Source organism: Artemia sp. Qi Xiang Cuo, chromosome 11 (genome assembly GCF_049724085.1).
Source record: "Artemia sp. Qi Xiang Cuo chromosome 11, ASM4972408v1, whole genome shotgun sequence".
Lineage (NCBI taxonomy): Eukaryota > Metazoa > Arthropoda > Branchiopoda > Anostraca > Artemiidae > Artemia > Artemia sp. Qi Xiang Cuo.
Window position 1 is genome coordinate 30,489,676 of NC_142804.1, and position 27,178 is coordinate 30,516,853.

General features: G+C 37.1%; 1 long non-coding RNA gene across 1 annotated transcript in view; it reads left to right on the forward strand.

Annotated features, from left to right (window-relative positions):
- Positions 1-23,469, forward strand: part of LOC148946862 (uncharacterized) — a 32,386-nt gene extending 8,917 nt beyond the window's left edge. The window contains exon 2 of the long non-coding RNA XR_016142446.1: positions 23,082-23,469. This is a non-coding gene — a long non-coding RNA (uncharacterized LOC148946862). The remainder of the gene's footprint in view (positions 1-23,081) is intronic.
- The last annotated feature ends 3,709 nt before the right edge of the window (positions 23,470-27,178 follow it).

The window sequence follows — 27,178 nt, forward strand, 5'->3', positions numbered from 1 at the left end:
AAAGCTTCAGGACCTAACAAGATTCCCAATCTCATCCTTAAAAGGTGTGCCCCTGAACTTGCTGGTCCTCTCGCCTCTCTCTATAGAAAATGCTTTGCAGCGGGATTATTCCCGAACGCCTGGAAAACTGCTCGTGTGGTCCCTGTTCCAAAGGCAGAATCTGACCTTACTAATGTAGGATCATATCGTCCAATAAGTCTGCTGTCGTGCGTAGGTAAAGTTTATGAAAGCGTCATTAATAAAACCCTTTGCAAATACCTTGAATCACATCTGTTGTTGGCAGACACGCAATACGGTTTTCACAGAATACGGTGTATATTAGAATGTCTGATTGCACAGTATTAAGAGTGGGTTCAGCTTCTTTCCCAGGGGCACGATATTCACCTTCTTTCCTTTGACATCGCAAAACCCTTTCATCGTGTATGGCACGAGGGACTTCTATGGAAAGTAAAAGCCTATGGATTTGATGGTTGACTATTTGACGTGCTTGCTGACTTTCTTCGTCAACGATTGTTGCAAGTTGTCTTCGATGGCTTCATATCAAAAGAACACCCTTTTATCAAGAGTACCACAAGGAAGTATTCTTGGGCCAACTCTTTTCTTGGTGTTCATAAGCGACCTAGGGGACAAGCTTGCGAAGAAAAGTCACCACTTTGCTGATGACACGACGACAAAAACATCAATCGCAAAAGACAAGGATCCCAGTGAACCCCACAAGGAGCTTCAGGCTGACCTGGTGAAAATTGAGGCGTGGGCAGATGCATGACTTTCAAGTTTTAACACATCGAAAACGAAAGAGTACCTTAGTAATTTCTAAGGTGCGTAATATAAGGGCTCATCCTGATTTCGTCTTCAAAGAAGAGGTAATAACGCGAGTTGATACACTGCGCCTGCTTGGAGTTAATTTCTCTTCGGATCTCTCTTGGACTGAGCATCTCATTAAAATTAGGTCATCTTGCAACAAGAAGTTTAGGAGCTATCCTAAGATGCAAAAGTCTTTCAATTTGTGCATCAGACCTGTCATGGAATATGTATGTCCTCTCTTCGCTGGTGCACCAAAAAAGCCACATCGCTCCACTCCAACATATTCAAAATAGAGCATTGCGTGCAGCAACCTCTGGCAACACGAAAGCTAAAACCACAGCTGATCCAGAAACGTTTCGATGTGGCGTCCATGTCGGTTTTCTATAAGTGCTTATAGATAACCCTCCATCAGAGGAGCTATTGAAGCTCGTTCCTGAAAAAGCAAAGCCCTTGCAATCAAATCGCCGAAGTACAGCTCGTCAGGACTATCTTGAGCAGGGTACTCCCCGCCAAAAATATATAAAAATTAGTTTCGCCCGGCAATTGGTTGCCACATGGAGATTGCCGGCACAATTAATCCCGAAAAATCCTTCCCTTGACGCGTTCAAGAGAAGGTATAACAAGTACCTCAGTGTTAGAAAATGAGGTAGCTACCAGGACTAGCGGCTAATCATCATTTGTGATGGTGACCTGAAGCCTGTAATAAAAAAAAAATTAAAAAAATTATTCGAAAGACAATTTCAAAGACCGAAGCAATCATTAAAGAAAAATAGATTTTCAAAAAATTTTTTATAATAACAAAAGTAGTAGCTAATAGTAGTTAAAATAGTAGCTAAAATAGTAGCTAAAACTCTAAGAAACGGAGTTTTGATAACAACAGATAAATCAAAAGAATCTAATTTTGATGCTTATTCAACATATGTAAAATTCATCAAATTTAATGTTACCCATCAGAAGTTACGGGCCTTAAAACATTTACCCAATTTTTTATATAGGAGGGAAACAACCCCAGAAACTCAAGTGACCTTAATAAAAATGCCCCCATCAGATTCAGCATATAGAGAAAGAGAGCCCTACTGTGGAGGTTTCAAGCTCCTAAGTACAAAAATGTGGAATTTTGCATTTTTTGCCGGAAGAAAGATCACGAAGGCGTGTATTTTTGTTGTTTTTTTCCCCAGAGGTAATCGTATCGAAAAAGCGATCGTAGAAGATTGGGAGATGGGAGATGGCCACGATTAGGTTTCTATAACTCAAAGTTTTTCAGAACAATTCTCTTACTTAATGATAAATTTGAACCGAATATAATTTTTTATTTTTGTTCTCATTAGACACATCGACATTTAAACGTTTGAACTGAATATCTAAAAATTCAAAAATTTAAAATTTTTAATTAAAAACCTACCACAGCTTGAAACCCTGACAATTTCAACCAGCAATCTATACCTATCAAATACAAAAATAACAAACACATAATAATTTATTTTTTAAGGAGTATTTTGAATCATATATTTAGTTCAAAGCGCATATCTAAATGCATCTTTATTAGAGTTCATTTTTTTCTCACGATTTGGTCTTTATTTGAATATTTTAGGATGAATAGAAGAGGAAATCCTAATGAAGAGCTCTAAACTAACAGTACTAGCCATTATAAACGTTCACCGAAATATTGGGATAGACATCGACCTAAATAAATAGATATGACAGGAGTAGAAAGAGAAAAATTGACTTTTTTATAAAATTAATTAAAAAAAAAAACTCTCCGAAAAATAAGTTTTTCAAAGAAAAGTAAAGGCCATTTTAAACTTAATCTCAGGAGATACAAATACCTTTTAAAATTCAAACTCAAAACGACCAGAAATAACTATTAAAGAATAAATGAAACCCAAAAACGAACAGAAATTAAATAAACAATCATAGTAAAAAACATACAACAAGTAATAATATAAATGAATAAATAGATCTTAAAGTGAGTAATGATTGGATTGAATATGAAAATCAAGCTTAAAACGAAAACAAATATTTTCTATTAAAGTATAAATGAAACTTAAAACAAACAGAAATTAAATAAACAATCAATGCGAACAAACATACAATATATATTAATGTAAATGAATAAATAAATCTTAAAAGGAGTTAAATTTAAATTGAATATGCAAATCAAGTTTGAATCGACTGAAAATAACTACAAACAAGAGTTTGGGTATCGTCTCACTGCAGACGCCTAAAACCTACTGCGTCATTGGCACTTTACTGAAAACAAATCCTTGAAATATTTTCACTTTTGTAACTTTAAGAAATCAAAAATTAATTAAAACTTTAAGGAATAAATATAAGCATATATATATTAAACTGACAATGCATATTTTTTTTTCAGTTAACTCATTTCAATTTTTTTTCAGTAAAGTACAAATTATATTCTAGCTTTTAGAAAGCATGGGGGTTTTGAACCCTACTCACATTAATTTATGCTCGTTTTGAGTTTGACTCTAATATTTATTTTAATTTTTGTTTGTTTTGGGTTTCATTTATTTATTGATACTGATTTGGGGTAGTTGTATGCTTGGTAGATTATATGATAGTCGGGACGCCAGGTGTTGAAAATGTGAATCATACCACGACGGAATGGGGCTGCTACGAGAATTAGCCTACCCTCCACCCCTAAATTGACCATGCAGATTCAAAAATACCAATTGCACTTGCTTGTGAGTGGTGGAACACTCCAAAACTTGACATTTTTTTATATTTTGGTGTTTCATGCAAGAAAATGCATGTTCCACAAAGTTTGAGGTGCAGTTTTCCGCTCAAATAGAAATGCCTAGAAGCCATAGAATGTTTTCATAACAAACTAACACGATTAGTTACAAAAAATGACAGAGTTAAAAAAAAATGGCAAAACTATATGAGTCTTGAACAGTCTTGGAAAGTATAAATAAAATCAAATGGAATATTAGATATATAATGATATTAATTGTTCAAAGATCCATCAGTTCAAGATTTTGTTTCCACTGTAATTTTTATTTTCATTTTCAATGCTGTAAGAACTGGAAAATAATAAATTTGTAATATACAAGTAATTCGTTTTCATTGAAGCACCAATGACGCAGAAGGCTTTAGGTTTTTACAGTTAAAGAAGGGGGCAGTATCCAAATTTAGCTTGACCAAACTGTATTTGTCTTGACCAATCTTGAAAAGAACTAATAAATTAAACTGAATATTTGATGCATAAAATATTAATTGCTAAAAGCTCATCAGTTCAAAATTTTACAGTAATTTTAATATTTATTTTAAATATTAAGTACAAAAGAAAGCATTTGTAATATAATTCGTTTTCAGTAAAGCGCCAATGACGCAGTAGGTTTTAGGCTTCTGCTGTGAGACGATACCCAAACTCTTGTTTGTAGTTATTTTTATTCGATTCAAACTTGATTTGTATATTCAATTGAAATTTCACTCGTTTTAAGATTTATTTATTCATTTACATTAATATATATTGTATGTTTGTTCGCATTGATTGCTTATTTAATTTCTGTTCGTTTTAAGTTTCATTTATACTCTAATAGCAAATATTTGTTTTCATTTTAAGCTTGATTTTCATATTCAATCAAAGCATTACTCGCTTTAAGATCTATTTATTCATTTATATTATTAATTGTTGTATGTTTTTTGCTATGATTGTTTATTTAATTTCTGTTCGTTTTGGGTTTCATTTATTCTTCAATAGTCATGTCTGGTCGTTTTGAGTTTGGATTTTAACTGGTATTTGTATCTGCTAAGCTTAAGTTTAAAATGCCCTTTACTTTTCTTTGAAAAACTTATTTTTGGAAAGTTTTTTTTAATTAATTTTTGTTCGGTTTTGATTGCAAAAAGTTTCAAGTTTTTATGGCATGGGGGGGGGGTGCTTACTGTCCGATTATTCTTAACTTTAAAAAACGGATCTAGAACTTTCAAATTAAATCGAATGAGGCTTTTTTCAAAGTCTATACGATTACCTCTTTGATAAGAACCTTATATATGAACAATAGACAGCTTGCATAACTTGTGGACAGCGATTGACAACAATGAATGGATTGAAAAATAGCTCCAATAAGGGGGTTTAGACCATTTAACTTGCTGACACAAAGGAATCACGACTGTTTGGAATTGACTTTAATAGGAATTTGTGTGCCGAAGCAATTTTGCATCTATCACAGAGTATTTATTTTAAACTTATAATTGGATAATTATGATAGATTTCCTATGTGTTCTTCCCATACAAAACCCCTTCCCATAAGTTATAAACCCCCCTTAATAAGTTATGCCCCAGGGCATAACTTACAGCTCCTACCTCTGGGCCCTGGTGGGCTGTGTCGACACCGGAGTTTTTTTTATCAGAACTTTGAACTATTTTAACAAAATGTCTATCTCAAAATTTTTATCTGATGCATTTAGGGCTTGGAGAAGGGAGAGCGGCTAGTTTCCCTTCAATCTCTTTTGACTCTTAAAAAGTGAACAAGAACTTTCAATTTTCAATCAAATGAGCCCTCTCTAAAGTTTATACGAGCATCCCTTCCATAAGAAATAATATGAAGGATTCAGAGAATCCTTAGGTTGGAACCCTTGGTCCCAGTTTTTTTCAGATAAATGTCCCTCCCAGATTCATTTCTTTTGGCCCCTTAATTATTTTCCTTCCGTAAGTAATAAATATTAATTTGCCTATTATTTTTTGACGCAATTTTGGGTCCTCTTAACTGCGTACGTGCTTAATAGACCACGAGGGAAAAATTGTGCAGTTAGGGAGATTGACCAGTAGATTAGTAAGTCCAAGGATTGGCTGGAAAGATTCATTACCACCCTCGTAACCCCTGCAGCACGCGGCTAGCAGGCTGGGAGGAAGTGTCCAATTTTTAGTTAGTTCTTTTTATACCGCGTGATTGTTAATACAGTAAGATTTTTTTATGTACTCTATTAACTTTTCAGCTTAGGTCGAATCTAAAAGAGTTAGATAGAAATCTTATCGGTAAACTTTGGCTTTAAATGTGGCCATAGACCATCCGATCACGTTGGTATATACGGAACCGTTGGAGTAACCGCAGAAATCCCACTAATTTGGGGCCAAAGAGGGATCTTTTTCCCTCCCGTAAGTGGCATAGCAATTCTTTGCGCCATTTTTACCTTTAAAAGTTGTGACCCCGCACAATAAACCTCCAATAAGTGGTGGCAGCGAGTTTAAGGTCCTATCAGTAAATCTGATAATTAAAGAACTCCGCACTTTCGAAGAGACAGGGTAATTTAGCCTATAAAAGTAGCCTATTGTGGTTACAGAGGCTATATATAAAAATCGTACAGAGAAAATTTTTATCTGAGCTGTGCTTAGTCGGATAATAATAGGTAATAAAATTTAATAATCAATAAATCACGAGAATAATTAACTTGTGAGACAAGGGAGGCTGAGCCACCCACAGATAATCGACAAATTAAAAGAAAATAATTTTGCACGAAAGGAAAAAAAGAAACATTGATAAAAGGATTTTTAAACCTTGAAACAATGTCAGACCAACGAAAAATGCAGACAAGATCTACCACGGTAAAACAAAAATTAGATTCAGACACACAATTGTATGCGACCCCTGCTTGAAATTCGCTAAGAAAAACACTATCAGATAAGACCTTATATCACTCAACAGGTGAAATAGACATTTCTGAGACACGTGAAGAGGATATCTTCAAACCAAAATCAGTAATAGAGCTATCCCCGGTACGAACCAGAGAAGAAGAGAAAAGTATAAAACAAGTGCAAACTGAATTACTCGCAGATAGAGAAATCCGAACAAAAGAAACAGTGGCGATAATACATGAGGAAAAGTCATTACATGAAAGAACGGGTATAACAAAACAAACTCACCCTTCAGAGAAGGTACAAAAAGTAGGGGAGTTGCGGGGAGAAGAAAATATTATACAGCGAGCAGACTCAGAAAATGAATTAAGAGAATATAAAGACAGTGATATTCAGAGTAGGCCAAGTAGCAGGAGTAGTAGAAGCTCAATTTCGAGTAGGAGCTCAAGAAAAAGCACTAAAATACATATGACACAACGACTTTTAAATTTCATAGAGAATGAAAGATTAGCCAGAGTACTAAAAGATGAAGAATAGATATAGCAAAGATGCAGAGAAATACGTGAAATAGAAAAAAGAGGCTGAGATAATATCCAGAGAAAAAAGAGGCTGATAGTATAGACAGAGATAAAAAGGAAGAGGCTGATAAGGTAGACATGGATAAAAAGGAAGAGGCAGATAAGATAGCCAGGGAAAAACAGGAGGAGGCAGACAGAGAGGACAGAAAATACATAATGGAATTGATTGCAGAGAGAAATTACCAAGAGCCTCATAAATCGTCTACAATAGAGATAATGCAGGCAGTAAACCTTCAACCAATGAAAGAATATGAAGATGTATATTTATACATATACAATTTGGAAAAAACGGCAGAATTAAGCGGATTACCGAGAGAAAATTGGGTGACAAGAATACATCCCCTCCTTAACTACAAAGCACAACTTGCCTATAAAACATTACCAATGGAATGCTCAAAAGATTTTGAAAGGCTAAAACAGGCCATTTTTGAAAAATTTCAACTCTTCCCCGAGCACTTTCAAAGAAGGTTTAGAAGCGAAAGAAAACGAGACAACGAAACTTATAAAGAAGACGGGTACAAATTGAAAGATATGTGTTTAAAATGGCTAGAGATAGAGAACTATACAATATTAGAAGACCCGGAAGAAATAAAAGATAAAATAACGGGAATAGTTAATAAAACAACGATGGAACAATTCTTAGAAAATACCTATCCAAATATGAGAATGTACTTAAAAGAGAAAAACCCACAAACAATTGAAGAAATGTCCGAATTAGCAGACAGGTACACTGAAATTAGGAGGGAGACATTCCCACAAAAACCAAGGTTAGGAGGAAATGGTAGAAAAGAATACCCGTTCACAGAAAATAAAAAGAATACTAGCCAAGTATGGAAAACAGAAGGAGAAATAACATGCTACCATTGTAACTTGAGTGGCCACTATAGCACCAATTGCCCAAATAAAGACGGTAGAAAATACGGACAAAAACAGGAACAGTATGACGTTACCTGTTATAACTGTAATAAACGAGGACATTACGCCTCAGATTGCCGAAGCGCGAAAAAAAATTACGACAATAATTACAGAACAAGGGAAGAAGGGGCATACGGAAGACAAGACAATCCGAGAAATGATCGATCCCGAGAGAATTGGAAAAAGTCTCAAACGTATAAGAGAACCGCATGGGTTAAAAGCCCTGAGAATATGAAAACTTGCTCATTTGCAGAATCACACAAAGTATGTGGCGAACTAAATGGTAAATCGGTAGAAATAGCTATTGATTCCTGCAGCGACCAAATCTATGTACGGGAAGACTTGATAAAGAAAACCGACATAAATTACAAAAATAAAGTGGCATCGCTATGCTACTATGGAGCAGAACATAAATGTCCGACAGCTCAGGTCATAATAGAATTAGCCAATAAAAAGGGAAATACGGTTAAAAAAGAATTAAAAATAGGGGTTGTACCTACTCTTGCAGTAGACGTTTTATTAGAAGGAGATTTCGGAAATATCGAAAACTTCCTTGCACTAAAAGCAACCTCAATTATAAAAAGAGTAAATGTGGTGACACGGATTCAATGAAAAAATAAAAGGGAGGCTGTGCCCCCCACTAATGAAAATGATGATCAGAATATACAAAATCCATTTCAGTTTAACGACGAGATATTCATAAAAAAAATACAAACCGAGAAAACCTAAAAGCAAAAGAAGGGCGGATAAAAAGGAATATAACCAAAAACAAAAAAAATTATTGACCATAGAAAAAGAACCAGAAAAGACCAAAGAGGAACTAACCGAAAAACTCGGAATAACTTCCGAAAAATTCACAGAATTACAAACAAATGATAAAGACTGCAGAAAAATAAAACTAGCTCTAACGAATGAAAAAAATCCGCAATCTAAACAGTTTTCCAATAATGGAAATTTATTTTACAAAATAATGGAGACTGGGGAAAATGCTAGAAAACTACAACTTTTGGTACCACATGAATTAAGGAAAGCGGAAATAAAGTTGACTCACTCAAGCCCAACGGGGGGACACATGGGATCCCAAAGAACAAGAGATAGAGTCTTGCAGCGTTTTGGGTGGAAAGGATTAAAAAAAGATACTATCAACTTTTGTAAAAGATGCAAAGACTGTCGCATACAGACAAACACACTACAAAGGTCCAAAGAAAAAAAATGCCTAATTTTGGAAAGCCTTGTTAGAGACTATCACTTAACATTTTGGGCAGATCTTAAACAAAGCAAATAAAACCCATTGGAAGCCTAGACCCTAGTTATATGCCCACGAAATGAATAAAAGATCTCCCGATACGAACAGTAAAATCACCGAAAGTCGCAGAAGAATTAGCAAAATATGTCTCGCGTCACGGAATCCCGAAGGGAATTTTAACAGATAATGGAACCAATTTTATATCGACATACATCCGAAAATTATACGAAATTCTAGGTATTAAACAAGTATTAACTCCATTCCATCCTCAGACAAATGGAGTGACAGAAAGATTTAACGGAACCCTAATTAGTATGTTGAGACGTTTTGTAAGAGATGATGTAAACCAATGGGACAAAATGCTTCCTTATGTCCTTTTTGCATACAGAGAAACTCCACACAAAGCTACAGGGTTTTCGCGATTTGAATTACTATATGGGACAAACCCAAGGAGGGTGTTAGGCATTTTAAAGGAATCTTGGGAGAATGAGGAGAAAAATGAAGAAACAGTGATAACCCACTTGCTATCACTACGAGAGAAACTGTATAAATACCATGAAATTGCAAAACAGAAATATGCAGACAAAACGAAAACATGGTACGATAAATCCGCCCGAATGCGCGAATTCAAGGAAGGGGAGGAAGTCCTCATTTTATTACCTGACGGAAATAATACATTGGAAGTGAGATTGAAGTGAACTTTTAAGGTGAAAAAGAAAATTAATTATGTGAATTATACTGTAGAATTAGATGGATCTAGAAAAAAGGAAGAAGTTTACCATTGAATTTACTGAGTAAATTTAACAAGGAAAATGAAAAAGAAAACCTCAAGGATCCGCAAAAGCGCTTTCTCATAATTTCAACCTCAGAACATGACGAGGAAAGTGCCCCGTTAGGTACAATAGACCCAGCAGAAGCAAATATAAACGCCATTGAAAGGGTTTCAGCGGAAACATATCTGAGCCGGGCTCAGAAACCCCAGTTAAACAAGTTATTCACGGAATTTGCAGACGTATTAACAGACAAAATCGGAAAAACAGAAACTGTGGAACATAAAATACTATTAAGGACAGGAAACCAATAAAACACTACCTAGACAGACGCCTTGAAGAAAAAATAAAAGAAAAGAAACCATATAGGGCCCTCCGTAGAAATGGAGTTATTAGATAACAAAATTAGTAAGACGGTTAATCACACTTCTGCGTATTCCAGAATTAAGAATTCGCAATGGTATAGTTAGAATAATAATTACCAATGAATAACATTGTATTCGCATTATCTTTAAACCGCCACCTACGTTATTACAGTCTAGAGACAGATCTCTCAACTCACTTTATATAAATTTTGTAGTTGAGACGGTAATCTTGGCACGTAAAATGGACACCGATGATTCAGACAAAACTGTCTTTATTACTCCATTTGGGTTGTACAAATTTAGGTACATGCCATTCGGACTAAAAGGGGCACCACCAACATTCCAAAGGCTAGTAGATTATATTTTAAATTCCTTACCCTATATAAGAGCCTACTTGGATGATATTATAGTATTTTTGAACTCGTTCAATGAACATCAATCCATATGGAACAAGTGTTAACCGGGCTGAGGAGAGCTGGACTAACTTTGAATGTAGAAAAATGTAAATTAGTACAGACACAGACAGAAGACCTGTGACACAAAAGATGAAACGGTATAAAAGCACCATTAAGTTACAAAACAGAAGAAATTAGAAACACAGCAGTTCCGACCACAAAGAAAATAGTTCGGTCATGTTTGGGGTTTGCAGGTTATTATCAAAAATTAATGCTAAATTTTGCAATGATTGCTACGCCTTTGACGGAGTTAACAAGAAAGGGGGCCGTAGACCCCATTAAATGGTCACAAATTGAACAAAATGCATTTGATACACTGAAAGATGCTCTTTGTGGCGAAAGGATACTGAGAAAAAAAAATGATGGATGGGCTGTGCCTTGAAAACATGGATAATAAGGGGGGAAAAGAGGTCAAAGACCCATGGGGAATAAATCAAGATGGTTACAAAATAGAAATGACTGACCTAAAACGGTTTGAGGGAAAGTTGGGAGATATTTAAGGTCAAGTCAGATTGGAAAAATTTGGAAACGAATCTGAAATTAGTATTATCAATTCAAAAGATATGTCAATCCTTTATGAGGGGGAGGAATCCCTTGGGGAAGATCCCCTGCGGGAAGTCGGAAAAGATAGCCATTTTCCTCAATGCACAACTGGCGGACAAGTTGTGATCCCTTTACCGACATTTTGCCTTTCTGATCTGGAGTACTTGGGGGATACTCTCTCCCAGTCAATTCATACGTCACCCAAACGGGTGTCCAGGAACCTTAGTCCTAGTTGTTATTATTCCGGTGAATCGAAAAGTAGGCTTATAAAATTGTTTTCAATGGTAGAAGTATTCAAATTTCATTCTCAATAAGCCTTCCAAGCACGTTGTAAGTTAAGTTTATGTATATGGGTACAAAGAGAACGTTGAGTCAATTTTTTCTCAAAGTGTTGGGTCAGGTCCCTGTGCCCCGCGCCTTTTCACAGGCTTGGGTCTTTTTTGCCTCTGGTAAGTTTACATTATAACCCGTGAAACTTTACATTTTTATTGAGGAATGAATTTGTTTCAACAGATGGAAATTAATAGGCTAGTGCAGCCAATTTTTCACGATGGCTGGTTTCATCACATGTGCCATAAATTGATTCTCTGCTCCTCTCAAATGTAAATTCGTGAGAGCAAGAAAATTTTTGTTTTTGATTGTGCTGTGCACAATGAATTTCTACGAGTCCCGAGGACGACATCCTGCAATTATTTCCAACGGAGGAGGAAGAGAGGCTACTGAAAAACGAGGAAAACTTCATAGTACAACCCACTACTCGGCAGGGCAGATACCCTCGCATGGCAGGAGCTCTCAGGAAGAAAGGAAACTGGAAGACCTGGAAGACCGGAAAAACTGGAAAAGGAAATTTAGTGTTTATTTTAATTTGATACTGTGTTTGAAGTTACAGCCAATCCAACAGGGATGTGGGCCATTTATCTTAGGAGGGAGGTGTTGGAACCCTTGGTCCCAGTTTTTTCAGATAAATGTCCCTCCCAGATTCATTTCTTTTGGCCCATTAATTATTTTCCTTCCGTAAGTAATAAATATTAATTTGCCTATTATTTTTTGACGCAATTTTGGGTCCTCTATATTCCATACGTTCTTAATAGACCACGAGGGAAAAATTGCGCAGTTAGGGAGGTTGGCCAGTAGATTAGTAAGTCCAAGGATTGGCTGGAAAGATTCATTACCATCCTCGTAACCCCCGCAGCACGCGGCTAGCGGGCTGGGAGGAGGCGTCCATTTTTTAGTCAGGTCTTTTTATACCGCGTGATTGTTAATACAGTAAGATTTTTCTATGTACTCTCTTAACTTTTCAGCTTATGTCGAATCTAAAAGAGTTAGTTAGAAATCTTATCGGTAAACTTTGGCTTTAAATGTGGCCATAGACCATCCGATAACGTTAGTATACGGAACCGTTGGAGTAACCGCGGAAATCCCACTAATTTGGGGCCGAAAAGGGATCTTCCCCCTCCAGTAAGTGGCATAGCAACTCTTTGCGCCATTTTGCCTTTAAAAGTGGTGACCCCGCACAATAAACCTCCCAGACCTTAAATATCAACCCTTGCCCTGAGGGTTTTGGGGGAGTTGTAATCCTCAAAGACCTAATTTCCAGAACTTAAAACTACGTTTAATAAAATGGCTGTCTTAAAATTTTGATTGGATGTGTTTGGGGGATTGGATTTGATTGGATTGTGTGTGGGCGTCAGAAGGGGGTTAGTTGCCCTCAAATCACTTTTGACTATTACAAAGGGCACTAACCCTCGGAATTTCCAATCGAAGGAGCCTTTTCTGAAGTTTCTACGACATCGCCTTATTGAGGGTTGTGGGGGAAGGTCCTCCTCAAAAATATTTTTTCTATCTGGAAATCAACTACGCTGAACAAAATGGCTATCTGAAAATTTTGATTGGATGTGTTTGGGGAAATGCTGGGCGTGGGGGGGGGGGCTATTTACCCTCCAATCACTTTCGACTATTAAAAAGGGCACTATTCCTTTGAATTTCCAATCGAATGAGCCTTTTTTGAAGTTTCTACGACCACGCCTTCTATAGAAACCTTATGTACCCCCAGGGCATAACTTAAAAGCTTTGCCCTGAGGGTTGTTGGGGAATTTCCTCCTCAAAAATATATTTTCAATCTGGAAATCAACTGCGCTGAACAAAAATGGCTAACTCAAAATTTTGATTGGATGTATTTGGAGGAATAATGGGCGTGGGGGGGCTAGTTGCCCTCCAATCATTTTCGACTATTGAAAAGGGCACCAGCCCTTTAATTTCCAATCGAATGAGCCTTTTTAGAATTTTTTAGGACAACACCTTCTATAAAAACCTTATATGCCCCCAGGGCATAACTTAAAACCCTTGCCCTGAGGGTTGTGGGGGAACGTCCTCCTCAAAAATATATTTTTTATTTGGAAATCAACTACTCTGAACAAAATATTTTCTATCTGTAAATAAACTACGCTGAACAAAATGGCTATCTCCAAATTTTGATTGGATGTGTTTGGGGAAATGATGGGCGTGGGGAGGGCTAGTTGCCCTCCAATCATTTTCGACTATTACAAAGGGCACTAGCCCTTTAATTTCCAATCGAATGAGCCTTTTTTGAAGTTTCTACGACAACACCTTCTATTAAAACCTTATATACCCCCAGGACGTAGCTTAAAACCCTTGTCCTGAGGGTTGTGGGGGAGTGTGCTCCTCAAAAAAATATTTTCTCTTTGGAAATCCACGATGTTGAACAAAATCGTTATCTGAGAATTTTGATTGGATGTGTTTGGGGAAATGATGGGCGTGGGGGCGCGGGGCTATTTACACTCCAATCACTTTCGACTATTAAAAAGGGCACTATTCCTTTGAATTTCCAATCGAATGAGCCTGTTTTGAAGTTTCTGCGACCACGCCTTCTATAAAAACCTTATATGCCCCCAGGGCATAACTTAAGACCCTTGCCCGGAGGGTTGTGGGAAAGTGTCCACCACAAAACTAAATTTTCAATATGAATAAATACTGCGAAGATCAAAAATGCTTATCTCAAATTTTGACGAGTTGGTGTGGGGGAATGAGGGACGTGGGGGGGGAGCAAAGGTGCCCTCCAATCAATTTCGACAGTTAAAAACGGCTATATCCCTTTGAATTTTCAATCGAATGAGCCTTTTTTGAAGTTTCTATGACAACGCCTTCTATAAAAACCTTATATGCCCCCACGGGCATAACTTAAAACCCTTGCCCTGAGGGTTGTGGGGGATTGTCCTCCTTAAAAACATGTTTTCTATCTGAAAATCAACTACGCTGAACAAAATGGCTATCTCAAAATTTTGATTGGATGTGTTTGGGGTAATGATGGGCGTGGGGGGGGAGGTTAGTTGCCCTCCAATCGCTTTCGACTATTAAAAAGGGCACTATCCCTTTGAATTTCCAATCGAATGAGCCTTTTTTTAAGTTTCTACGACAACGCCTTCTATAAAAATATTATATGCCCCCAGGGCATATCTTAAAACCCTTGCCCTGAAGGTTCTGGGGTAGTGTCTTCCTCAAAAACATATTTTCTATCTGGAAATTAACTACGCTGAACAACATGGCTATCTCAAAATTTTGATTGGATGTGTTTGGGGAAATGATGGGCGTGGGGGAGCTAGTTGCACTACAATCACTTTAGACTATTAAAAAGGGAACTAGCCCTTTAATTTCCAATCGAATGAGCCTGTTTTGAAGTTCATACGACAACGCCTTCTTTAAAAACCTTATATGCCCCCAGATCATAACTTAAAACCCTTGCCCTGAGGGTTGTGGGGGAGTGTCCTCCTAAAAAATATATTTTCTATCTGGAAATCAACTACGCTGAACAAAAGGGCTATCTGAAAATTTTTATTGGATGTGTTCGGGAAAATGATGGACGTGGGGGGGGGGGAGGGGGCTAGTTACACTCCAATCACTTTCGACTATTAAAAAGGGCACCAGCCCTTTAATTTCCAATCGAATGAGCATGTTTTGAAGTTTCTGCGACAACGCCTTCTATAAAAACCTTATATGCCCCTAGGGCATAACTTAAAACCCTTGCCCTGAGGGTTGTGGGGGATTATCCTCCTCAAAAATATATTTTGTATGTTGAAATCAACTACGCTGAACAAAATGGCTATCTCAAAATTTTGATTAGATGTGTTTGGGGGAATGATGGGCGTGGGGGGGGGCTATGTGCCCTTCAATCATTTTTGACTATTAAAAAGGAGATTGGGAGATTGTCCTCCTCAAAAATATGTTTTCTATCTGAAAATCAACTACTCTGAACAAAATGGCTATCTCAAAATTTTGATTAGATGTGTTTTGGGTAATGATGGGCGTCGGGGGGAGGGGGGGGGTAGTTGCCCTCCAATCACTTTCGACTATTAAAAAGGGCACTATCCCTTTGAATTTCCAATCGAATGAGTCTTTTTTGAAGTTTTTACGACAACGCCTTCTATAAAAACCTTATATGCCCCCAGGGCATAACTTAAACCCTTGCCTGAGGGTTGTGGGAGATTGTCCTCCTCAAAAACATGTTTTCTATCTGAAAATCAACTACGCTGAACCAAATGGCTATCTCAAAATTTTGATTGGATGTGTTTAGGGGAATGATGGGCATAGGAGGGGGGGCTAGTTGCCCTCCAATCACTTTCGACTTTTAAAAAGGGCACTATCCCTTTTAATTTGCAATCAAATGATGTTTGAAGTTTCTACGACAACGCCTTCTATAAAAACCTTATATGCCCCCAGGGCATAACTTAAAACCCTTGCCCTGAGGGTTGTGGAGGAGTATCCTCCTCAAAAATATATTTTCTATTTGGAAATCAACTACGCTGAACAAAATGGCTACCTCGAAATTTTGATTGGATGTGTTTGGGGGAATGATGGGCGTGGGGGGGGGGGCTAGTTGCCCTCAAATCACTTTTGAATAGTCAAACCGGCACTAGCCCTTTAATTTCCACTCGAATGAGACTTTTTTGAAGTTTCAACTACCACACATTCTATAAAAACCTTATCTTCCTACAGGGAATAATTCAATACCCTTGCCGTATGGGCTTTGGGGGAGGGTTCTCCTCAAAAATATATTTTCTATCTGGAAATAAACTACGCTGAACAAAATGGTTATCTCAAAATTTTGATTGGATGTGTTTGAGGAAATGATGGGCGTGGGGGGGGGGGCTAGTTACACTCCAATCACTTTCGACTATTAAAAAGGGCACTATTCCTTTTAATTTCCAATCGAATGAGCCTTTTTTGAAGTTTCTGCTATCACGCCTTCTATAAAAACCGTAAATGCCCCCAGGGCATATCCTAAAACCCTTGCCCTAAGGGCTGGGGTGGAGTGTCCTCCTCAAAAATATATTTTCTATCTGGAAATCCACTATGCTGAAAAACAATGGCTATCTCAAAATTTTTGATTGGATGTGTTTAGGGGAATGCTGGCCGTAGAGGGGGGCTAGTTGCCCTTCAATCACTTTTAACTATTAAAAAGGGCAATATCCCTTTGAATTTTTAATCGAATGAGCCTTTTTTGAAGTTTCTATGACAACGCCTTCTATAAAAACCTTATATGACCCCAGGGCATAACTTAAAACCCTTGCCCTGAGGGTTGTGGGGGAGTGTCCTCCTCAAAAACATATTTTCTATCTGGAAATCAACTACGCTGAACAAAATGGCTATCTCAAAATTTTGATTGGATGTGTTTGGGGTAATGATGGGCGTGGGGGGGAGGTTAGTTGCCCTCCAATCACTTTCGACTATTAAAAAGGGCACTATCCCTTTGAATTTCCAATCGAATGAGCCTTTTTTTAAGTTTCTACGACAACGCCTTCTTTAAAAATATTATATGCCCCCTGGGCATATCTTAAAACCCTTGCCCTGAAGGTTCTGGGGTAGTGTCTTCCTCAAAAACATATTTTCTATCTGGAAATTAACTACGCTGAACAACATGGCTATCTCAAAATTTTGATTGGATGTGTTTGGGGAAATGATGGGCGTGGGGGAGCTAGTTGCACTACAATCACTTTAGACTATTAAAAAGGGAACTAGCCCTTTAATTTCCAATCGAATGAGCCTGTTTTGAAGTTCATACGACAACGCCTTCTTTAAAAACCTTATATGCCCCCAGATCATAACTTAAAACCCTTGCCCTGAGGGTTGTGGGGGAGTGTCCTCCTAAAAAATATATTTTCTATCTGGAAATCAACTACGCTGAACAAAAGGGCTATCTGAAAATTTTTATTGGATGTGTTCGGGAAAATGATGGACGTGGGGGGGAAGGGGGTTAGTTACACTCCAATCACTTTCGATATTAAAAAGGGCACTAGCCCTTTAACTTCCAATCGAATGAGCATGTTTTGAAGTTTCTGGGACAACGCCTTCTATAAAAACCTTATATGCCCCTAGGGCATAACTTAAAACCCTTGCCCTGATCGTTGGGGGGGAGTATCCACCTCAAAAATATATTTTCTATCTTGAAATCAACTACGGTAAACAAAATGGCTATCTCAAAATTTTGATTGGATGTGTTTGGGGGAATGGTGGGCGTGGGCGGGGGCTAGTTGCCCTTCAATCATTTTCGACTATCAAAAAGGGCACTAGCCCTTTGAATTTCCAATCGAATGAGCCTTTTTTGAAGTTTCTACGACAACGCCTTCTATAATAACCTTATATGCCCCAATGCATAACTTAAAACTCTTGCCCTGAGGGTTGTGGGAGATTGTCCTCCTCAAAAATATGTTTTCTATCTGAAAATCAACTACTCTGAACAAAATGGCTATCTCAAAATTTTGATTAGATGTGTTTTGGGTAATGATGGGCGTCGGGGGGAGGGGGGGGGGGGTAGTTGCCCTCCAATCACTTTCAACTATTAAAAAGGGCACTATCCCTTTGAATTTCCAATCGAATGATCCTGTTTTGAAGTTTTTACGACAACGCCTTATATAAAAACCTTATATGCCCCCAGGGCATAACTTAAACCCTTGCCTGAGGGTTGTGGGAGATTGTCCTCCTCAAAAACATGTTTTCTATCTGAAAATCAACTACGCTGAACAAAATGGCTATCTCAAAATTTTTATTGGATGTGTTTAGGGGAATGATGGGCGTAGGTGGGGGGGCTAGTGGCCCTCCAATCATTTTAGACTATTAAAAAGGGCACTATCCCTTTGAATTTCCTACCGAATGAGCCTTTTTTGAAGTTTTTACGACAACGCCTTCTATAAAAACCTTATGTGCCCCCAGGGCATAACTTAAAACCCTTGCCCTGAGGGTTGTGGAGGAGTATCCTCCTCAAAAACATATTTTCTATTTGGAAATCAACTACGCTGAACAAAATGGCTATCTCGAAATTTTGATTGGATGTGTTTGGGGGAATGAGGGGCGTGGGGGGGGGGCTAGGTGCCCTCCAATCACTTTAGACTATTAAAAAGGGCACTATCCATTTAATTTCCAATGGAATGAGCCATTTTTGAAGTTTCTAAGACAACGCCTTCTATAAAAACCTGATGTGCCCCCAGGGCGTAATTTAATACCCGTATCGTGAGGGTTGTGGGGGAATGTTCTCCTCCATAACATATTTTCTATCTGGAACTAAACTACGCTGAACAAAATGGTTATCTCAAAATTTTGAGTGGATGGGTTTGAGGAGATGATGGGCGTGGGGGGGGGGGGCTATTTACACCCCAATCACTTTCGCCTATTAAAAAGGGCACTATTCCTTTGAATTTCCAATCGAATGAGCCTGTTTTGAAGTTTCTGCGACCACGCCTTCTATAAAAACCTTATATGCCCCCAGGGCATAACTTAAAACCCTTGCCCTGAGGGTTGTGGGTGAGTATCCTCCTCAAAAACATATCTTCTATCCAGAAATCAACTACGCTGAACAAAATGGCTATCTCAATCTCAAATTTTGATTGGATGTGTTTGGGGGAATGATGGGCGTGGAGGGGGGGGGGCTAGTTGCCCTCCAATCATTTTCGACTATTAAAAAGGGCACTAGAACTCTCGATTTCCAATCGAATGAGCCCCCTTTGAAGCTTCTACGACGACCCCTTCCATATGAAGTGCCTCTGCGAAAAAAGAAATAAATAAATAATAAAACATTGGAGCCGTATGACCTTTACTATTTACTATAGGCAACGCTACAGCGTTGCCTCTGATAATGAATTTTGTAATTTAAGCAAAATATATCGAACTTTAAAAAGTGGAAAGATATGCTATATTGTTATGAAAAGTAAAATTTTGATTAGTAAATTTTTGAGATTTCGTCAACGTTGACACTGTTTATTAAAACACTATTTTTAAAAAAGAAATAGTGATTAGTTAATGTTTTATTGCCTATGCTTAAAACCCTCGTTTTAAATGTCTTCTATGTATTTCTATCTCTTTGTTCAATGTTTCTTTTTACATCCCTAAACGAACTAGTATTTAATATTCAATCTTTGATGCATTTATGATTGTATCTTAATTTTCATTTCCTACTCTTCATCACCATCATAATTACTAAGCGATGCCACATAGTTAGGTGAAATACTAAATGGTTTGACCTATACAAATAGTCACAAAGCATGATTCCAAAAGACGGTTCAAGATCAATTATTTTTGACAATACAAATCTTAAATCATTCGCTATAGTGGTCAGAAGTACAAAAGCTAAGGATTATGCAGAAAATATTAAATATCAATTTTATTGTAGATGGCGAACAGCTTTTTTTTGTGTGTTTGGGTGGTGTTTATAACTTAATATTTTTGTATCAATATTTTTAAATCGTTTTAACTTCAACAGATTTATTAGAACTTTAATCCTCACCAGATTTTAGATTACATTTACGACCATTTCCACTACCTACCTAGGACATATAATTGTCGAGGTTCCCTTTAAAGTGCTGATATTTCTTTGCTCGCTAGTTTATCGGAGCAATATAATATGCGCCCCCCGCTAAGGAAAATCCTGGATGCACCCTTGAGTCATATGGATTGAATAAAGAAGGGGAGGGGTATTAAGGCATTTTAGACGAACACAAATTTTTTGTTTGTGATTATCCTCTAATTGTTTAAAACAGAAAGCTCCATAATTGGCACAGATGATAACCACAAAATGTCAATTAAAAAACTAATATTTAAACTTACAGGTCTCTTAAGACTTATACGTATGAAGGAAAAGCAAAATTCATATATGATTTGATCCTAGCTTACAAAAACTTATAATTAATAATCCAGCCGCTACTTATTATGCAGGTAGATAAAATCATACCATCTTTTTTTTTTCTTGGATACTGAAACCCACTGCTTTGCGTCCCAAATTTAGCAATAATCTAATTACTACATAATACATACGGAGACATTTTGAACCATGCATTTTATTATTTTAATTTTGTAAGGTGTTGCAATTAGAAAACAACTACCCTGATTATTGATGCCTTTAGCTTATGAATAATAGCAGTGGTGAATGCAGGGGGTGAGGGAGGCGCGTGCCCTTTAACATAGTTTAGAGTAGTGTAATTTACTTAATTAACGCAAATTTGCCTTAATTAAACTTGCTCCTAACGCAAGTCTATCGGATCAACCTCTTTTGCCCCCCCCCCTAAAAATTCTGGATTCGCCCCTGAATAATAGTAATAGTCAACTGTTACATAAATGAGATACATTTTTTTTCTTAGGATACCTGGAATAGCAAGTTGCTATCTCAACTTTTGACTCCCTAGGGATCCCAACATTTTCAGTTATACAGCATCTACTTTTAATAAAAAGTAACGCCATCTATTTTTTTCCTAGGGTGCCCGAATTAGCTAGCTATTACTCCAACTTTAGACTCATTTGGGTCCCGAAATTAGCAAACTTCTACCCAATTTTATGCAAATGTACCGGCCCGGGTATCGGAGGCCGGATTTTAGTGAAAACCATAGTGTCCCCTTGGCCAGGAGGCTTACAGTTTTAAGTTTTGAGCCATTCTTTGTCGGAACTCTTTTTTGCTTAACGAAGGTTTTTTTCTATTTTTCTCTCTGCATTTGGGTGCCCGTGACTGAAGGACTTAAGGATAAAAGTTTCAACTCAATTACAAAAAAAAGTTTTTGATCTTTAATCGGCCCCAATTCGAAGACTCTTGGTGCCAAATATTTTTTTTTACATTAGGTTCCTCCTGGTCTAAGGACTTGTGGTTGTTAGTTTTGAACTGATCAGGGACAAAAAATATGTTTGCCCATTTCCAGGTCTCCTAACACCCTTCCCCTTCTCCCAGCAAAATATGTCATCTTCTTGGCCTAGAAACGATTTCTGAAAGTTGCCTGTTTATCGTACACCCTGGACCAAACATTTCCACTTTTTTCATTAAGAAACCTATTTGTAAAAATTTGTCAATTTGCACTCTTTACGAATCATGTCCCAGAAAATTTGAGCGTCATGTCAGCTCTAGAGGTATATTTATTGAACCGTTCTACTATTTTGAACAGAATCACTGTCTCAGAATTTGGTTGGAGGTCTTGGGGGGTTACATGGAAGACAGGTGGCGTAAAAAGACATGGGAGCGGACTGGCTACCCCCCCCCCAATAACTTTTGAATCTTAAAAAGGGCAGTAGAACTTTTAATTTCCAATTGATTTGAATTCCCTACCAAGTTTCTACGACCTCTCATACCGTATAAGTAGACAGGAAAAACAAGAATGGAAGAAATAGCACATTGAAGGCACATGGCTCTTTACTAAGGCAACCGTAAAACATTGTATATGACAAAATTATCGTTTCTAATTGCTTCTGGAAGAATATTTTTGCAGACACATTCAAACATTTGCTCAGATTCTGAGACCCCTTACTTTTGGCAATTTCCTGTTTTTCTTTTTCTTTTTTTCCCACCATATATGGCTCACTGCAATTATGGATTATCTTAAGCTTTCCTACATATACACAAAGTGATCAAAGACGTAAAAGTGGGGGGGGGATATGTAACACACTTAATGTTCCACAAGTTTTAGAGTATATTATTTGTTTTTGTATTTTAATCTGTTCCTGCTTGAGTCAAGTTTGATCAGAAACAGTACAAAAATATCAAAAGTAACATCAGAACTAGTTTCGCTGTTGCAAAATAGTTCACTCAGCAACTATTTAAAAACAAGCTCGATGCGGTTATTGATCCCATTTTACAAAGAAATGATGTAATTGAAGGGAGGATAAGCAGAGTTGCCGCTTCTCTCTTATATGGAAAAATTCTTACAGCATAAATAAAACCAAAACTATCCCTGTTATATTAAGTGATTTCTTTTAGCCTCCCCATAGAGAAACTTGTTTGCGCTTATGAAGGACACCTTAAAAAATTATTCTGGTAAAAACTTCAGAAAATTATTTTAGGAAGTGAAGGGGGGGGAATGTAACAAAACTCGTTCCTGAAATAAAAGTTTAATAAGAATGAAATATGCATAATGATAAAAGAGTTAAAGGAATATACTCTGGAGTCTTAAGCTCCTTGATTTCACAGCTATGTTTCATAATTCTATGTTTATGTTCTTTATTTTAGTACCCTACAGTAAACATATAAGTAATTAAACTTAAAATACAATAGGATTATTATTTAAGTTGCGTCATGGGAATAATAATATTTTCATGGACTGTGGAAAATGAGTGCGTCATTGATAATTCCTTATATCCCAACATTCTATGTGTTCCACTTGTCTCATCTTTCGTGTTATCCTAAGAGAGATAACTCACAAGCCTAATGAAAAGTACAGTATGTGAACTCTTTTTACACACTTAATTCTTGTGCAACAAATATCTTCTTTGCTTAGTAAGAAAGTATAATTTGATATGTTATAAAATTCAAGATATGTATTAAAAATTTCAGATGTTCCTGTTTGCAGTCCTAGCGCTAGCCTTCTCTGCCATTTCTATTGAAGGGAAACCGAGAGATTATCTGTTACCGCTACAAGAGCCTGTAACTAATAACACCGCCTTCCTTGATTCTTTTTCGAAATTTATCACTCAAGCAAGAAGTGATGAAATTTGTAGCAACGGACAATGTGATTTGTCAAATCAAATTGACATTACGTCAAGTAATCTGAAGTGCACCCAATACGTTATGTCAACTGTACAAACAGAAACTTGCTGCAAGGAATGCTGGATGGCTTTTTGCTGTCAAGAAAGCAAGAATTGTGCTATTACCTGCAATGGTGGGACCAGAATGTTATAATAATGTTTGGTATTATGATTTGACTAAATTCATTTTGTAATAATTATTGTCACTCTATTGCAAGCACAGGAATAGAACAAAATACAGCTCCCCTCTGCCAGCGTGAAACATAAGCAGCAACAAAACATTTAATTAGAACTTGTCTCAACTTTTTTCTTCAATTTCAATTCAATTTATTATTCTTATATTTATTATTTATTAATAGTTATTATTATTTATTAATTCAATTATATAAACATAACACAAACATCAATAACAATAAAGATCCTAGAAGAGAACTTGTTAAGGACCAAAAAACAAAAGAAAAAATTAAAGTGACACTGAAAAAAAAAAGATAGAAGAATAAAACATGGGTAATTAAAGCAAATTGGTTAAAATTTGAAAGATTAAATTATATTATCAAGTTTTGTTACATTGCTGTAAAGCGTGAAGAAACTTGTGGCTAGCTCAACACTGGAGGGTATTTTATTCCATTGGATAATAGGTTTGTAAATAGGAGATTGCTGGGCAGCACTAGAAACGCATTTAGGAATTATAAAGGCTCTATTGGATGAACGGAGACAGTGGGCCTCCGAATTATTAATATTATAAAAGGTTAGTAGATGAGGAGGAAGATTATTTTGGAAGGCAGAGTAAGCAAGCGATAAATTTAGTCTTTGTATGGTTTGATCTATTGGAGCTATGCCAAAATCTGAGTACAAATCACGGGTTGGATATAGACGGGGAAACCGAAAAACTGCTTAATGGCACGGTTTGGGCAAATGAGTTTTTTAGTGAAGTACCGTTTGTATTTCCCCAAACTTATCCGCAATAAGAAAAGTAAGGAAAAATAAAGGAATAATAGAGGGTAACTTAGGATGTCAGGAGGAAGAAAATAATTCACACGGTTAAGCATAGCTACTTGTCTCAAAATTATTGCTGCGATGTAAGAAATGTGATAAGAGAAAGACAAGCATGAGTGAATAAACACACCAAGAAACTTGGCAACCTCCACTTGTGGGAGGATTTCGGAGGAGTACTTGAGACCAAGAGCAGGTTGGATTACGTCTTTGTTGTAGGGGGTTCTGAATAATACTACTCAACTTTTTGTGCTATTAATGGTCATGTTATTCGTAAGCCACCACGCCTAGACTCTGTTCAGAAGGACTTGGGCAGAAGTCATTTCCGATGGTAAATTGGTGCCAGTGATGAAGAAGTTGCTGTCATTAGCAAATAGTACAGGACACACTGAAGGGCCCAGGTCCATAACAAGATCATTGATATATAGGAGAAATAAACCCTTGCGGGACACCCCTCCGAACAGGAAAGGGCTGAGAGGATACTCCTCCTAAGCTCACACTCTGTACCCTTCCAGATAGATAGGAATCAAACCAAGAGAGGGGAACCCCACGAATACCGTAACTATTTAATTTACTTATTAAACTTCTATGATCGTCCGTGTCAATGGCCTTAGAGAAATCCAAAATTAAGCCCAATACAGTTTTTTTAAGGTCGAGTTGCGTCAATTAGAGCATGAGAAGTTGAAAATTTCGGCCGACAGCCATATTGGTGGGGAGAAATCAAGGAAACGAAGTGCTGACTGCCAAACAGAAAGGGAAACAGACGTCTGAAGATAATTCTCTCGAGCACTTTGGAACAGGAAGATTTGAAATTGGACGATAATTACGTATCTCAGTTGGATAACCCTTTTTAAGAACTGGAATAACAAGGGATGACTTTAGTAAATCGGGGAAAACTCCGTGGATTAAAGATAGGTTGGCAATGTGCTTGATGGACTCGTAAACAAAAGAAGATATGGTCTTCAGGAGCTTATTACTTAATCCAAGACAGTCAGGTGTAAAACTAATAGGGAGAGAACCGATGATTTGAAGTACCTAATGGCTATCGGTTGGGCAGAAAAACATAGATCTAGGATTGAAGCAAGAGAGTCCAGCCTGTACGGATGAGCAGGAGTCAGTATGAGGAACATTAGAAAAATAACTATTAAATGCGTCAGATTCATGTAAAGCGTCAATTAGTTTGCAATTTGTATCTTTAAGGCGAATAAATATAGACTTTGAATTTCTATTTTTTGAGACTATACCATTAATGGTGGACCAAATCTTTTTCAGGTTTCCTTTGCAATTGAGGATTTTTGTATAATAATAATTTTTCTTCGCTTCACGGATGAGTTTAGAACATAAGTTTTTATAATTTTTATAATTTGATAGGTCAATATCACTACTGGTCTTACAGGCTAACTTATATAATTTGTTTTTACGATATGAGGAGACAATGAGGCTATGTGTTATCCAGGAGCATATAGGGATAGATTTCCAGTTAGGTTTACGAATAGGAAAAGCTGAATGGATAATCTAACTTAGTCGTTGCGCAAAACCATTTGTGGCAGAATTTACCTCTAGACAAATTAAAACATCGGACCAGTCAGTGGTTCTTATGCAATCGATAAAATGGGTTATATTTGCAGAGCTGTAATTTCTAGTAGCTGTTGGGATATTAATTCTAGAGCGTAGAGGTAGGGGTTATGAAGGTAGTGACAAGTAAATAGGAGCATGGTCTGACAAACCCGAAAATATTATATTTGAGGACAGGTCATTTCCCAGGGAAGTAGATACAAAAATGTTATCAATTAATGTTGAAGTTGATCTCAAAAGATCAACTCTACTGGGGAAAAAATTGTGGGTAGAAGACCACTCGCGGTTATTAATTCAAGAAAAAGTGTCAGATTCAATATTTTTACCAACATTGAGTAGGTTACAATTAAAGTCCGCAAGAACTATTGCCTTTTTATGGGGTGGCATCGAACAGATTACAAAAAAAATGAGGTCGGAAAAGGAGGAGGTTTATAAAACAAGGAGAGTATATAAGAATTTTGGCCGATAACTATGTTGACAATTGCTGAATAAATACATCTGAGATTTATTTGTGTAGAGAAAATAGACTCGCACTCTGATAGCCTGGTAAAATTTACATTCGAACGGATGTAAAGTGAGATACCACCAGAAAACTTTGTCAATCTCCTGGGCATACGGATTACTTGGTAACAAGGGAGTAAAAATCCCTAGTGTCATCATTATCGGAAAGCCATGTATCTGTTAATCCTATTGCGTCAAAAGGGCAGACACCACTGAATAAAGTTAAATCTTTAAATTTAAGCCTCTTATCCCGGATGCTTCTCATGTTGAAACAAAGAATATTAAGGCAATTATTATTGACTAGTTTTGGTTTCACATTGGTAGCAAAATCGAGAATATCAAGGTAATCACAATTAGCATGAGTTAAGGTACCATCGGGGTGTAGCGATAAAAAAATTAGACTGCTGTTGTGGTAGTAAAGATTGACCGCGTCAATGTAATGTTATGCTTTAAAGCTGTGAACTTACACCCTATAAGTTCTTCGATAGCGCCACTTATAGCGCTAAAGATTGTGCCATCGAGGCCTGCACCACAGCAATGGGGAGTAATGTTAATGGTTGACTGCGCCACCCGCTGAAGGCGAGAAAACAAAATATGTAGCTATATAAATGTAACCTCTTTTTCTTGAGGTATCCGGAAATCAATTACCTCTAATGTTATGTAGAAATCAGATTCCTGGGAGCGCTACCGTTGGAGACATACGAACTAATTACCTGCCGTGCGACTAGATACAGACATATAAAATAAAATAAACACAAATAGAAAAGCAATAGTTTTATCGAGACTTACATTTAGGTGTATAACAGTGCTTCCCTTCAAATGACGACAACAAAGGCA